General features: G+C 38.6%; 1 protein-coding gene across 1 annotated transcript in view; it reads right to left on the bottom strand.

Moving 5' to 3' along the window:
- Nucleotides 1-1,414: 1,414 nt before the first annotated feature.
- The window catches only part of ZBTB21 (zinc finger and BTB domain containing 21), a 36,446-nt gene continuing 22,491 nt past the window's right edge, over nt 1,415-15,369 (bottom strand). Inside the window, exon 4 of the transcript XR_009503022.1 lies at nt 1,415-1,429. The gene's annotated coding sequence lies outside the window, so the exon portion shown is untranslated. The remainder of the gene's footprint in view (nt 1,430-15,369) is intronic.

Below are 15,369 nucleotides of genomic sequence, written 5' to 3' on the forward strand. Positions count from 1 at the left end.
GCACGCAGTCCCCACCCCATTCCCACCCGCTCCACCTTCGGAGCCCACTGAGTGGCGCTGGCAGCAGCCCTTTCGTCTAGTCTTGCATCCAGCTGCCCAAGGATAACAAATGGCCATTTCCAGAAGCCTCTGTTTTCCTCCAGGACAGCAGGAGCTGTGATAAGTTTTCAAGGCCAACCTCATTTTCTTCAAGTCAAGAGCTCTGACAAAAAACGATGCGAGCTTGTACCCTCAGCCAAAAGGTTGCAAGCGTCTGGCCGGGGAAAAAGGCTGCAGGGCCATCTCTGCCCACTCTCCCTGCTCCTGGCAGGTGGACGGCTCAGGATGGAGGTTGGGTCCCAGCGCCAGGGCGAGTGTAAGGCGAGGAAGGCACTTGTCTGGGTGCAAAATTCAAGAGGACGCCAAACACTCAGTAATCAAGTATAAACACAGTTTTAATACAATATTTAGAAAAAAATCAAAATTAATGCAAAAAGTCCATGATGAACCGAATATAGACATTTTAAACAAAGGCCATTGCTGACCTGAGCCATACTGGACCACAGGCAAAAGAAAAACATGTGCACCATACATGGTCTTACTTTTTTTTTTTTTAACATCTTTATTGGAGTATAATTGCTTTACAATGGTGTGTTAGTTCTGCTGTATAACAAAGTGAATCAGCTATATATATACATATATCCCCATATCTCCTCCCTCTTGCGTCTCCCTCCCACCCTCCCTATCCCACCTCTCTAGGTGGTCACAAAGCACCGAGCTGATCTCCCTGTGCTATGCAGCTGCTTCCCACTAGCTATCTATTTCACGTTTGGTAGTGTATATATGTCCATGCCACTCTCTCACTTTGTCCTAGCTTACCCTTCCCCCTCCCCGTGTTCTCAAGTGCATTCTCTACTTCTGTGTCTTTATTCCTGTCCTGACCCTAGGTTCTTCAGAACCATTTTTTTTTTTTTGGATTCCATAATATGTGTTAGCATATGGTATTTGCCTTTCTCTTTCTGACCTACTTCACTCTGTATGACAGACTCTAGGTCCATCCACCTCACCACAAATAACTCAATTTCCTTTCTTTTTATGGCTGAGTAATATTCCATTGTATATATGTGCCACATCTTCTTTATCCATTCATCTGTCGATGGACACTTAGGTCACTTCCATGTCCTGGCTATTGTAAATAGAGCTGCAATGAACACTGGGGTGCATGTGTCTTTTTGAATTATGGTTTTCTCAGGGTATATGCCCAGTAGTGGGATTGCTGGGTCATATGGTAGTTCTATTTTTAGTTTTTTAAGGACCTCCATACTGTTCTCCATAGTGGCTGTATCAATTTACATTTCCACCAACAGTGCAAGAGGGTTCCCTTTTCTCCACACCCTCTCCAGCATTTACTGTTTGTAGATTTTCAGCAAGATCCTTTTTGACCCACTTCCTAGAGAAATGGAAATAAAAACAAAAATAAACAAATGGGACCTAATGAAACAAAAGCTTTTGCGCAGCAAAGGAAACCATAAACAAGATGAAAAGACAACCCTCAGAATGGGAGAAAATATTTCCAAACGAAGCAACTGACAAAGGATTAATCTCCAAAATTTACAAGCAGCTCATGCAGCTCAATATCAAAAAAACAGACAACCCAATCCAAAAATGGGCAGAAGACCTACATAGACATTTCTCCAAAGAAGATATACAGATTGCTAACAAACACATGAAAGGATGCTCAACATCACTAATCATTAGAGAAATGCAAATCAAAGGTCTTACTTTTTTTAATGGCTTGGGTTTTTTCCAGAATATTAAGATAATTGAAAAATATTGAAGAATGGAAAGTACGTATACTGAAACGCATGACATTATTTTAAGTATTTTACTAACACCATAAACAGAATTTATACGTTTCCTTTCCTGGTTTTAATGGAAAAAAACCTCATCAATAGTATTTTCAAAATCTACTTCTTTGCTTATCTCATCTTTAATTCAGTAAATGCTATGTCTGACAATCTATCTAGACCAAGTGATGATCAAAAATAATCTAAAATTAATATTAAATATTATTTTATGTATTAAATAACATTAAACATCAAATACTTTAATGATATAAAAATTATCTAAAATTGTCACTTGATCAAGAGAAATTACTATGCATGGCAATGCTCTCATTAACATTAAATATCATTATTATAAAATATTAATGTTAAATAGCATTAAACATTTAATGTTTTAGTACCATTAAAATATTTAAGAGTTGTCTGTTGCTGGGGATCTGATGCCTTGAGGGCTGTAGTTATATTTTATCCAGTGTTTTAGTTGTTTTAGGTGGGGAGGCAAATCCAGTCCCTATTATTCCATCTTGACCAGAGTGGAATTCCTCTATAACTTTGAAGTTTTCCTCCATATTTTCAAACTTCTTGTCTCTTTGTGCTGATTCTGTGTAACTTTTGTTAGTTCTTTTTTTTTTTTTAATTGAAGTATAGTTGGTTTACAACTTTTCAGGTGTAGAGCAAAGTGATTCAGTTAGACAAACACATACACACATATATATACATACATATATATATTCTTTTTCAGATTATTTCCGTTTTAGGCTACTATAAGATATCAAATATAGTTCCCTGTGCTACAGAGTAGGTCCTTGTTGGTTATCTATTTTATAAATATATAGTAGTGTGTATCTGTTAATCCCAAACTCCTAATTTATCCCCCCACCCCTTTCCCCTTTGGTAACCATAATTTTGTTCTCTATGCCTGTGAGTCTATTTCTGTTTTGTAGATAAGTTCATTTGTGTCATATTTTAGATTCCACACATAAGTGATATCATATGATATTTGTCTTTGTCTGTCTGACTTACTTCACTTAGTATGATAATCTCTAGGTCCATCCATGTTGCTGCAAATGGCATTATTTCATTCTTTTTTATGGGTGAGTAATATTCCAATACATATATACACATATACATATATGACATCTTCTTTCCTCTGTCGACGGACATTTAGGTTGCTTCCATGTCTTGGCTATTGTAAATAGTGCTGCTCTGAACACTGGGGTGTATGTATCTTTTCGAATTAGAGTTTTTGTTTTTTCTGGATATGTGCCCAGGAGTGGGATTCCTGGGTCATGTGGTAATTCTATTTTTAGGTTTTTAAGGAACTTCCATACTGTTTTCCAAAGTGGCTGCACCAATTTACATTCCCACCAACAGTGTAGGAGGGTTTCCTTTTCTCCACATTCTCTCCAGCAGTTATAATTTGTAGACATTTTGATGATGGCCATTCTGTAGATTCTGTGTAATTTTCTTCGGATGTATCTGCTAGTTCATTAATTCTCTTTGGCCATATGAAATCTGTTCTTTGACCCAGTTGTCTTAGTCCATTTGATCTGCTATAACAGAAAACCACAGACCAGGTGGCTTATAAACAACAGAAATTTATTTAGGCTGGAAGTCCAAGATCAAGGCACCAGCAGATTCAGTGCCTGGTGAGGGCTCTTTTTTCCTGGTCCACAGATGGCGTCTTCTCACTTTGTCCTCACCTGGCAGAAGGGCTGAGAGAGCTCTCTGGGGCCTCTTTTATAAGGGCACTAATCCCATTCATGAGGGCTCCACCCCCCTGACCTAGTCACCTTCTAGGGGCGCCACCTCCAAACACCATTACATATTCTTATGTAAGGCATGGGGGACACAAATATTCAGTCCACAGCACCATTCATTGAGGTTTTTTTTTTTAATTTCAAATTATTATTTTTTCTCTAGACGTTCCATTTGTTTCTTTCTCAAATATACCTGATCAGTCCCTATACTGTCCAGTTATTTGTCATCTTTATTATTTTACTTTATTATTTTAAAATGTTTCATAAATATGTATTGTGTACCTGCCCTATGAGAGTGTAACACCTGCAGTTTCCGGTGGTCTAATTCTGTTGCTGGTTGTCACTGCCAAATCTCACCCAGGGGGCCTGCCTCCTCACGTGTTCACTGTGAGCTCTTGGCTTGATCTGCTGGAATCATGAGCACCTATATTTGGGGTGCTTTCAAATAGAGGGGACTATTGTCTGATTCAACTGTGAGCCTTGGGTGACATGGACTTGAAACTGCGTATTGGGGGCCCCAAGACCACGCCCAGGTTGGGTGGTTTGCTAGGACTCACAGGACCCATGGACATGATATACTGCAGTGAAAGGATACAAAGCAAATGCAGCAGAGGGGAAATGTGCATGAGGTGAGACCCAGAGGAAGCAGGAGCAAGCTTCCTGGTGGAGCCATGTTCCTTCAGCCCTGAGCGTGACAGCACATCACACCTCACACCTACCAGGGATGCTCATTAGTGGCTTGGTGCCAGTTGTTCTACTGGGAGCTGGTCATGTGGCACCTTCTGCCCAGCATACCAAAATTCCAGACTCTCCAAAGGACAGCAGGTGTTCAGCATAAACCGTATTGTTTGTACAAACAGCTGAGGCACAGTGAGCTGCTCTGGCCCTTGCACACTTCCTAAGGAGGGCAGGCTGGCTGCGGTCACACTTTCCTGCACAGCCCGGCTGCCCCGCCCCACAGTCCCAGCTCCCCCACCTTGTCACTGCCCAAGGCTCAGCATCCCCGAGAGTGATGCCAGGGGCGCCCACCCTCAGGCAAGCCAACTCTCTCCAGCTCACGAGATGTTTTGCTTCTTGGGGGTGAGCTGGAAAGGGGGCTTGGAAAATCCCCCTATTTCTTATGGGTCTGGTAATTCATCAGAAAGTATGTCCTATCAAGAATCCAAGTGCTTCCATGCAGGAAATCTCAGAGCATCTAATTCATCATGCATCAGAAATAAAAGTGTTTCATAATTATTTTTTAAAAGAATTTTAAAAAAACCCAATAAGAATTCCTGATCTCAGGTATCAGGCTAAAAAATAAACATAAAGTTGGGAGGTGATCATCCACTGAGTAATAACTTCTCTAACAGAAAGTTTGGAAGCCCAAGTTCCGTCTCTCTATCTGGGGAATCTGGCTCTCTTGGCAGCTTGCATGGTTGCTGGCCTTGCTCTTCCTGTAATCAGGGTCGATTTATCCACTAGGCACAGGGTTTAGGGTCCATAGTACTTTTAGGGAACCACAAAAGTGTTTTTATGGGGACCACAAAAATATTTTAATTTCTTTGAAAATCAGAAGGAAAAAAAACGAGGTTTTAGCACTGAAGAAAATGTTTTAACTCACTTCAGCCTGGGTAATATTTTTCTTTTTTAATGAAAAAGATATTATATTTTAAATATAAAATATAATTTTTAATCTATATGTTTCTATGGAAGAAAGGTTCTCCCAAAGTGTCTAGGCTCAACAAAAGTTATAATGTGGCCCTGTCTTCAATGTATTAAGAAAATCACTTATTGGGAATATACTATATTCCTAGTATTGACACTGGAAATATGGTTATTTCAAAAAAAAAATTTCCAAGTTGTATATATTTTAAGACTGTTCCAGAGCTCTGGTAACTCTTTCAACTGTAACTCTTTGGACCAATCAAAGTAAGTTTGCAGGGAAAGAGCTTCAGCTCCTGAATTGGTAAACCTTTCCTTAGTGGTTGGCTACAGCCATTTCCAACTATTCAGTGCAACAAATCAGGAAAAGTTCCCTGGATGTTTCTAACATTCTATGGGTGAGTAGGTGGCTAGAAACAGAGCTCAACTCTTCTTAGAGACCCAACAGCACTTGATGAAAATGATTTTATTTTAAATGAGAGGGCTATTCAAGGCTATTTTGTACTTTAAGTTCTTTTACATTACAAAAAAACAGACAAAAATAACATCAAATGTTACAAACTATTCAGTAATCCATCTTTGGTCTTTGATTTTGTGAACAGAAACAGGTTCTTTTTTTGAGGGGGGGTGGGTGCGCCACGTGGCATGTGGGATCTTAGTTCTCCATTCCCTGACCAGGGATCAAACCTGCGCCCCCTGCAGTGGAAGTGTGTGTTTTAACCACTGGACCGCCAGGGAGGTCCCAGAAGTGGTTTCTTGATAAGCTCTTTGAACTGAACTTGGAGACCCAACTTGAATGCCTGTGAACACCTACTTTTCATCACTTGAGACCATTAGAACCAAATCTCTGCTTCCTTACACACCAAATTTCTGTTTCGAGGGGAACAAATTAAGGTGTCATTCTGATGTGTTTATCACATGAGGGAGAAGAATAGGTCTGGCGTGCCTGCCATTTTAACTACTTATCATCTCTGCCACCAAAAACACTGAGGATTAAAAGGGACAGCTCTTCCCTCAGCCAGCAAGTCCCAGGCCCCCTGGCCTCCTCCTATAGAGGACACCTTGCCACCCAGTTATCCGATGACCTGGGCACGACAAAGCGTCTAACGGTGGGTTGTGACCCATTACCAGATTAGGAAATTCACATAACGGGTTGTGACCTAGGTTTTTCACTATAAATGAATAAAACAGAGGCAGATTTACTGTGCGGCTAATGAAGCTAGGCTCCAGGGCCCCTCACTTGTGCAGGCCACCTCGTAAATTATCCTACTATGGCAAATTGTATAAAAGTGCGACCAGGAACATACTGATCACAAGAGAGAGGTCTGTGCGTTTCCATCCTGACATCCCCTCTGCCATCATTTCTTTTGCGATGGTTGGTGTTGAGGTGACCATAGGCTTTTTGAGACCTGACTTAAAGGTAAGCTGAGGAGGGGACAAGTTTAGTTTGGATTTAGTGAGATGTATATGTGATTTTTTGGTCAAGTTGGAGAAAATTTCATTTATGAGCTGCTTGGAATTTGGAAGAATTTTTCAGACACACAGTGCTAGACACTTTAGGACATGTTAGCTAAGCTATTAATAATAAAATAACTAGTCTCAGTTCCCCTTCTGACCAAGATGGAGTAACAGGACTGCATTTACTGTCCTGCTTGAAACAACTGAATTCCAGACAAAACATATGAAAGAATGATTTTCCAAACATTGATCATCAGGCAACGAAGAACAGTGACCACTGAGGGATGAGAAAGAAATGAGGTAAAGCAGCATCTCTGACTGAGGAGCTGGGGCCACGAGTCCAGGGAAGACATAGTGGCTGGGGTTCAAGGGGAGACGACTAGAGAGGAGAAGCCTGCCCAGAGCGGCTGCTTGACTCTTCAGCGCGTACTGATCAACACATGTGAGGAAACTTCTGACGCCAGAAAAGAGCCACCCGAACATATTAGAGGGGACAATCCCAGAACTCATGCTGCATTAAATAATTCATGGGACATTGGGCAGAAGGGGTGTATTTGCCTCAGCAGTGGAGCAAAATTAGCCCTAGATTAAATGCCACTTGGATCCCACTTAACACGGTTTAAAAACAAAACCTAAATGGATAGAGCTGTTTCCAACTAAGCTAATTATGCCCCCCAAACAAAGTTCTAGAATATTTATAGAAATACAAAAATACCCAGCACCCAACAAGGTAAAATTCACAATGTCTTCCATCCAAAAAAAATTACCAGATATGCCAAGAGGCAGAAAACTGTTACCCAGAATGAGAAGAAAAAGAAGTAAATTGAAACCAACCCAGAAATGGAACAGATGATAGAATTAGTATACAAGGACATTAAAAAGTTGTTATAACTGTATTCCATATGTTCAAGAAGCTGGAGGAAAGATTGAAAATGTTAAGTAGAGACATACAAGATAAATGTAAGATCCAAATCAAATTTCTAGAGATGAGAACTACACCAGATGGTTAATGGCAGATTAGACATTGCAGAAAAAAAAGATTAGTAAACTAGAAGCACAGCAATAGAAACCATCCAAAATGAAACAGAAAGAACAAAAGGGAAAATTTTAATAAAGCAACAGTGAACTCTGGAACAATTTCAAGTGGTTTAATAAATGTGTAATTGGAGTTGTGGAAGGAGAGAGAAGAGAGGGCAGGAAGGGAAAAAATATTTAAAGAAATAATGGCTGAAAAATGTCCAAATCTGATAAGAACTATAAACTCAAACACCTAAGAAATTAAACGAGCCCAAGTGTGCATGGGCATACACACACACACACACACACACACGATAAAAGTACATCATGGTGTGTCATAATCAGATTGCATAAAATTGGTAACAATGAGAAGAGGAACCAAGATGGCAGAGTAGAAGGATGTGCTCTCACTCCCTCTTGCGAGAACACCAGAATCACAACTAGCTGCTGGACAATCATCAACAGGAAGACACTGGAACTCACCAAAAAAGATACCCCACATCCAAAGACAAAGGAGAAGCCACGATGAGACGGTAGGAGGGGCGCAATCACAGTAAAAACAAATCCCATAACTGCTGGGTGGGTGACTCACAGACTGGAGAACACTTATCCCACAGAAGTCCACCCACTGGAGTGAAAGTTCCGAGCCCCACGTCAGGCTTCCCAACCTGGGGGTCTGGCAACGGGAAGAGGAATTCCTAGAGAATCAGACTTTGAAGCCCAGTGGGATTTGATTGCAAGACTTTGACAGGACTGGGGGAAACAGAGACTCCACTCTTGGAGGGCACACACAAAGTAGTGTGTGCATCGGGACCCAGGGGAAGGAGCAGTGACCCCAGGGGAGACTGAACCAGACCTACATGCTAGTGTTGGAGGGTCTCCTGCAGAGGCGGGGGGTGGCTGTGGCTCACCGTGGGGACAAGGACACTGGCAGCAGAAGTTCTGGGAAGTACTCCTTGGCATGAGCACTCCCAGAGTCCGCCATTAGCCCCACCAAAGAGCCCGGGTAGGCTCCAGTGTTGGGTTGCCTCAGGCCAAACAACCAAGGGGAGGGAACCCAGTCCCACCCATCAACAGTCAAGTGGATTAAAGTTTTACTGATCTCTGCCCACCAGAGCAACAGTCAGCTCTACCCACCACCAGTCCCTCCCATCAGGAAACTTACACAAGCTTCTTAGATAGCTTCATCCACTAGAGGGCAGATAGCAGAAGCAAGAAGAACTACAATCCTGCAGCCTGTGGAACAAAAACCACATTCACGGAAAGATAGACAAGATGAAAAGGCAGAGGGCTATGTACCAGATGAAGGAACAAGATAAAACCCCAGAAAAACAACTAAATGAAGTGAAGATAGGCAACCTTCCAGAAAAAGAATTCAGAATAATGATAGTGAAGATGATCCAGGACCTTGGAAAAAGAATGGAGGCAAAGATCGAGAAGATGCAAGAAATGTTTAACAAAGACCTAGAAGAATTAAAGAACAAACAAACAGAGATGACCAATACAATAACTGAAATGAAAACTACACTAGAAGGAATCAATAGCAGAATAACTGAGGCAGAAGGACGGATAAGTGACCTGGAAGACAGAATGGTGGAATTCACTGCTGTGGAACAGAATAAAGAAAAAAGAATAAAAAGAAATGAAGACAGCCTAAGAGACCTCTGGGATAACATTAAATGCAACAACATTCGCATTATAGGGGTCCCAGAAGGAGAAAAGAGAGAGAAAGGACCAGAGAAAATATTTGAAGAGATTATAGTCAAAAACTTCCCTAACATGGGAAAGGAAATAACCACCCAAGTCCAGGAAGCACAGTGAGTCCCATACTGTATAAACCCAAGGAGAAACATGCCGAGACACATAGTAATCAAATTGGCAAAAATTAAAGACAAAGAAAATTATTGAAAGCAGCAAGGGAAAAACAAAAAATAATATACACGGGAACTCCCATAAGGTTAACAGCTGATTTCTCAGCAGAAACTCTACAAGCCAGAAGGGAGTGGCATGATATACTTAAAGTGATGAAAGGGAAGAACCTACAACCAAGATTACTCTACCCGGCAAGGATCTCATTCAGATTCGATGGAGAAATCAAAAGCTTTACAGACAAGCAAAAGCTAAGAGAATTCAGCACCATCAGACCAGCTCTACAACAAATGCTAAAGGAACTTCTTTAAGTGGGAAACACAAGAGAAGAAAAGGACCTACAAAAACAAACCCAAAACAATTCAGAAGATGGTAATAGGAACATACATATCGATAATTACCTTAAAAGTGAATGGATTAAATGCTCCAACCAAAAGACACAGGCTTGCTGAATGGATACAAAAACAAGACCCATACATATGCTGTCTACAAGAGACCCACTTCAGACCTAGGGACACATACAGACTGAAAGTGAGGGGATGGAAAAAGATATTCCATGCAAATGGAAATCAAAAGAAAGCTGGAGTAGCAATACTCATATCAGATAAAATAGACTTTAAAATAAAGAATGTTACAAGAGACAAGGAAGGACACTACATAATGATCAAGGGATGAATCCAAGAAGAAGATATAACAATTATAAATATATATGCGCCCAACATAGGAGCACCTCAATACAAAAGGCAACTGCTAACAGCTATAAAAGAGGAAATCGACAGTACCACAATAATAGTGGGGGACTTTAACACCTCACTGACACCAATGGACAGATCATCCAAAATGAAAATAAATAAGGAAACAGAAGCTTTAAATGACACACTAGAACAGATAGATTTAATTGATATTTATAGGACATTCCATCCAAAAACAGCAGATTACACTTTCTTCTCAAGTGTGCACGGAATATTCTCCAGGATAGATCACATCTTCGGTCACAAATCAAGCCTCAGTAAATTTAAGAAAATTGAAATCATATCAAGCATCTTTTCTGACCACAACACTATGAGATTAGAAATGAATTACAGGGGAAAAAAACGTAAAAAACACAAACACATGGTGGCTAAACAGTACATTACTAAATAACCAAGAGGTCACTGAAGAAATCAAAGAGGAAATCAAAAAATACCTAGAGACAAATGGCAATGAAAACACGACGATCCAAAACCTATGGGATGCAGCAAAAGCAGTTCTAAGAGGGAAGTTTATAGCTATACAAGCCTACCTCAAGAAACAAGAAAAATCTCAAATAAACAATCTAACCTTACACCTAAAGGAACTAGAGAAAGAAGAACAAACAAAATCCAAAGTTAGCAGAAGGAAAGCAATCATAAAGATCAGAGCAGAAATAAATGAAATAGAAACAAAGAAAACAATAGCAAAGATCAATAAAACTAAAAGCTGGTTCTTTGAGAAGATAAACAAAATTGATAAGCCATTAGCCAGACTCATCAAGAAAAAGAGCGAGAGGACTCAAATCAATAAAATTAAAAATGAAAAAGGAGGAGTTACAACAGACACTGCAGAAATACAAAGCATCCTAAGAGACTACTACAAGCAACTCTTTGCCAACAAAATGGACAACCTGGAAGAAATGGACAAATTCTTAGAAAGGTATAACCTTCCAAGACTGAACCAGGAAGAAATAGAATATATGAACAGACCAATCACAAGTAATGAAATTGAAACTGTGATTAAAAATCTTCCAACAAACAAAAGTCTAGGACCAGGTGGCTTCACAGGTGAATTTTATCAAACATTTAGAGAAGAGCTAACACCTATCCTTCTCAAACTCTTCCAAAAAACTGCAGAGGAAGGAACACTCCCAAACTCATTCTATGAGGCCACCATCACCCTGATACCAAAACCAGACAAACATACTACAAAAAATGAAAATTACAGACCAATAGCACTGATGAATATAGATGCAAAAATCCTCAACAAAATACTAGCAAACAGAATCCAACAACACAATAAAAGGCTCATACACCATGATCAAGTGGGATTTATCCCAGGGATGCAAGGATTCTTCAATACATGCAAAGCAATCAATGTGATACACCACATTAACAAATTGAAGAATAAAAACCATATGATCATCTCAATAGATACGGAAAAAGCTTTTGACAAAATTCAACACCCATTTATGATAAAAACTCTCCAGAAAGTGGGCATAGAGGGAACTTACCTCAACATAATAAAGGCCATATACGACAAACCCACAGCAAACATCATTCTCAAAGGTGAAAAACTGAAAGCATTTCCTCTAAGATCAGGAACAAGACAAGTATGTCCATCTCACCACTATTTTTCAACATAGTTTTGGAAGTCCTAACCATGGCAATCAGAGAAGAAAAAGAAATAAAAGGAATACAAATTGGAAAAGAAGAAGTAAAACTGTCACTGTTTGCAGATGACATGATACTATACATAGAGAATCCTAAAGATGCTACCAGAAAACTACTAGAGCTAATCAATGAATCTGGTAAAGTAGCAGGATACAAAATTAATGCACAGGAATCTCTTGCATTCCTATACACTAATGATGAAAAATCTGAAAGAGAAATTAAGGAGACACTCCCATTTACCATTGCAACAAAAGGAATAAAATACCTAGGAATAAACCTACCTAGGGAGACAAAAGACCTGTATGCAGAAAACTATAAGACACTGATGAAAGAAATTAAAGATGATACCAACAGATGAAGAGATATACCATGTTCTTGGATTGGAAGAATCAATATTGTGAAAATGACTATACTACCCAAAGCAATCTACAGGTTCAACGCAATCCCTATCAAGTTACCAATGGCATTTTTTACGGAACTAGAACAAAAAATCTTAAAATTTGTATGGAGACACAAAAGACCCCGAATAGCCAAAGCAGTCTTGAGGGAAAAAAACAGGGCTGGAGGAATCAGACTCCCTGACTTCAGACTATACTACAAAGCTACAGTAATCAAGCCAATATGGTACTGGCACAAAAATAGAAACATAGATCAATGGAACAAGATAGAAAGCTCAGAGGTAAACCCACACACCGATGGTCAACTAATCTATGACAAAGGAGGCAAGGATATACAATGGAGAAAAGACAGTCTCTTCAATAAGTGGTGCTGGGAAAACTGGACAGCTATATGTAAAAGAATGAAATTAGAACACTCCCTAACACCATACACAAAAATAAACTCAAAAGGGATTCGAGACCTAAATGTAAGACCGGACACTATAAAACTCTTAGAGGAAAACATAGGAAGAACACTCTTTGACATAAATCACAGCAAGATCTTTTTGATCCACCTCCTAGAGTAATGGAAATAAAAACAAAAATAAACAAATGGGACCTAATGAAATTTCAAAGCTTTTGCACAGCAAAGGAAACCATAAACAAGACGAAAAGGCAACCCTCAGAATGGGAGAAAATATTTGCAAACGAATCAACGGACAAAGGATTAATCTCCAAAATATATAAACAGCTCATGCAGCTCAATATTAAAGAAACAAACAACCCAATCCAAAAATGGGCAGAAGACTTAAATAGATATTTCTCTAAAGAAGACATACAGATGGCCAAGAAGCACTTGAAAAGCTGCTCAACATCACTAATTATTAGAGAAACGCAAATCAAAACTACAATGAGGAATCAACTCACACCAGTTAGAATGGGCATCATCAGAAAATCTACAAACAACAAATGCTGGAAAGGGTGTGGAGAAAAGGGAACCCTCTTGTACTGTTAGTGGGAATGTAAATTGATACAGTCACTATGGAGAACAGTATGGAGGTTACTTAAAAAACTAAAAATAGAATTACCATATGATCCAGCAATTCCACTACTGGGCATATACCCAGAGAAAACCATAATTCAAAAAGACACATGCACCCCAGTGTTCATTGCAGCACTATTTACAATAGCCAGGTCACGGAAGCAACCTAAATGTCCATCAACAGATGAATGGATCAAGAAGATGTGGTACATATATACAATGGAATATTACTCAGCCATGAAAAGGAACGAAATTGAGTCATTTGTTGAGACGTGGATGGATCTAGAGACTGTCATACAGAGTGAAGTAAGTCAGAAAGAGAAAAACAAATATCGTATATTAACGCATGTATGTGGAACCTAGAAAAATGGTACAGATGAACTGGTTTGCAGGGCACAAGTTGAGACACAGATGTAGAGAACAAATGTATGGACACCAAGGGGGGAAAGCCGCAGGGGGGTGGGGATGGTGGTGTGCTGAATTGGGCAATTGGGATTGACATGTATACACTGATGTGTATGATGATGTGTTTTATACATAAAGTTGATGACTAATAAGAACCTGCTGTATAAAAAAATAAATAAAATAAAATTCAAAAATTAGAAAAAAACACGAAAAACTAATACTAAACTTTCTTTGGGTTATTTGTATGGAAATATGTTAATATAAATATTTCAGACATTACATGAAATTCCTAAAAACCTTATATGTTCTGGTATAAAGTTATAAGTCATAATTCTAGTTATTACTTTAAAATGTATATCTCAGAAATAACAAAATTTCCTTGTCAATTGCATTATTATGAACTTTCATCAAATCTTTAACCGTGGTCATTTTTAAGTCTTTTGTCATTTACAGACAGTTCTGGATGTACTCTGATGCTTTTGCAAAAATGTTCCTATAAAAGGGTTTCATCTTCAAGGAATTCATGGAAAAGACTCTGACAAGTACAGGTTTCTGGTAATTGACTATACTGCTGAACTGAATGAATAAGCCTTTCGAGAACTCTAATGGAAAACTGATGAATTCATAAAATTGCTAACAAAAGATCAAGATGAAAAAAAATTAATTACATGGGACTGAGTGAACTGATGAGGATGATTATAATTTTTGTGACTTTCTGTTTGAATAAAAAAGAAATGTGATGTAAATTTATCTAAAAGAACTTAATGTAAAACAATGCCACTCTTCTCACAAAAAAAAAAAAAATAACATTTGATAACAAAGAGAAAAACTTAAAAGCAAAATAGGTATATTATGTATATGGGAACAAAGATAAGGAGAGCAGATTTCTCACTGGAAATAATTCAAGGTAGAAACAGTGAAGCAATATCTTTAAAGTACTGGAAAAAAAACCCTATCTATTCTAGAATTCTATACCCAGCAAAACGATCTTTCAAAACTGGCAAAATAAAACCTATAATGGAAAAGAATTTAAAAAAAGAATATATACATACATATGTATAACAGAATCACTTTGCTGTACACCTGAAAGTAACAAAATATTGTAAATCAAATATATTTCAATAAAAAATAAACAAAATTGGCAAAATAAAGATTTTTCTAGACATACACAAGCTGAAATAACTTAGCACCAGTAGACATTTTCTACAAGAAATATTAATGTTAATGTCCTTCAGGCAGAAGGACAATGATATCATATGGAAACTTGGATCTGCAGGTGAAATGAAGGGCTCAAGGAATGGAAACTTATATGGGCAAATATAAAGACTTTGTTTCTTATTAATTAAATTCCTTTAAAAATGTAATTGACCATTTAAAGCAAAATAATGACAATGTATTGTGGGGCTAATGACATACACAGACATGAAATGTATGACAACCGAGCACAAAGGCTGCGAAGCATATACTGTCAATTCTTGTATCACCCATAAGGTAAGGTAATTAAAAAACATTAATGAAATCATAAAAACTCAGTTAATCCAAAAAAAGAAAACAGGGAACACAGAATAG

The sequence above is a fragment of the Balaenoptera ricei genome, chromosome 4, assembly GCF_028023285.1.
Source record: "Balaenoptera ricei isolate mBalRic1 chromosome 4, mBalRic1.hap2, whole genome shotgun sequence".
Taxonomy (NCBI): domain Eukaryota; kingdom Metazoa; phylum Chordata; class Mammalia; order Artiodactyla; family Balaenopteridae; genus Balaenoptera; species Balaenoptera ricei.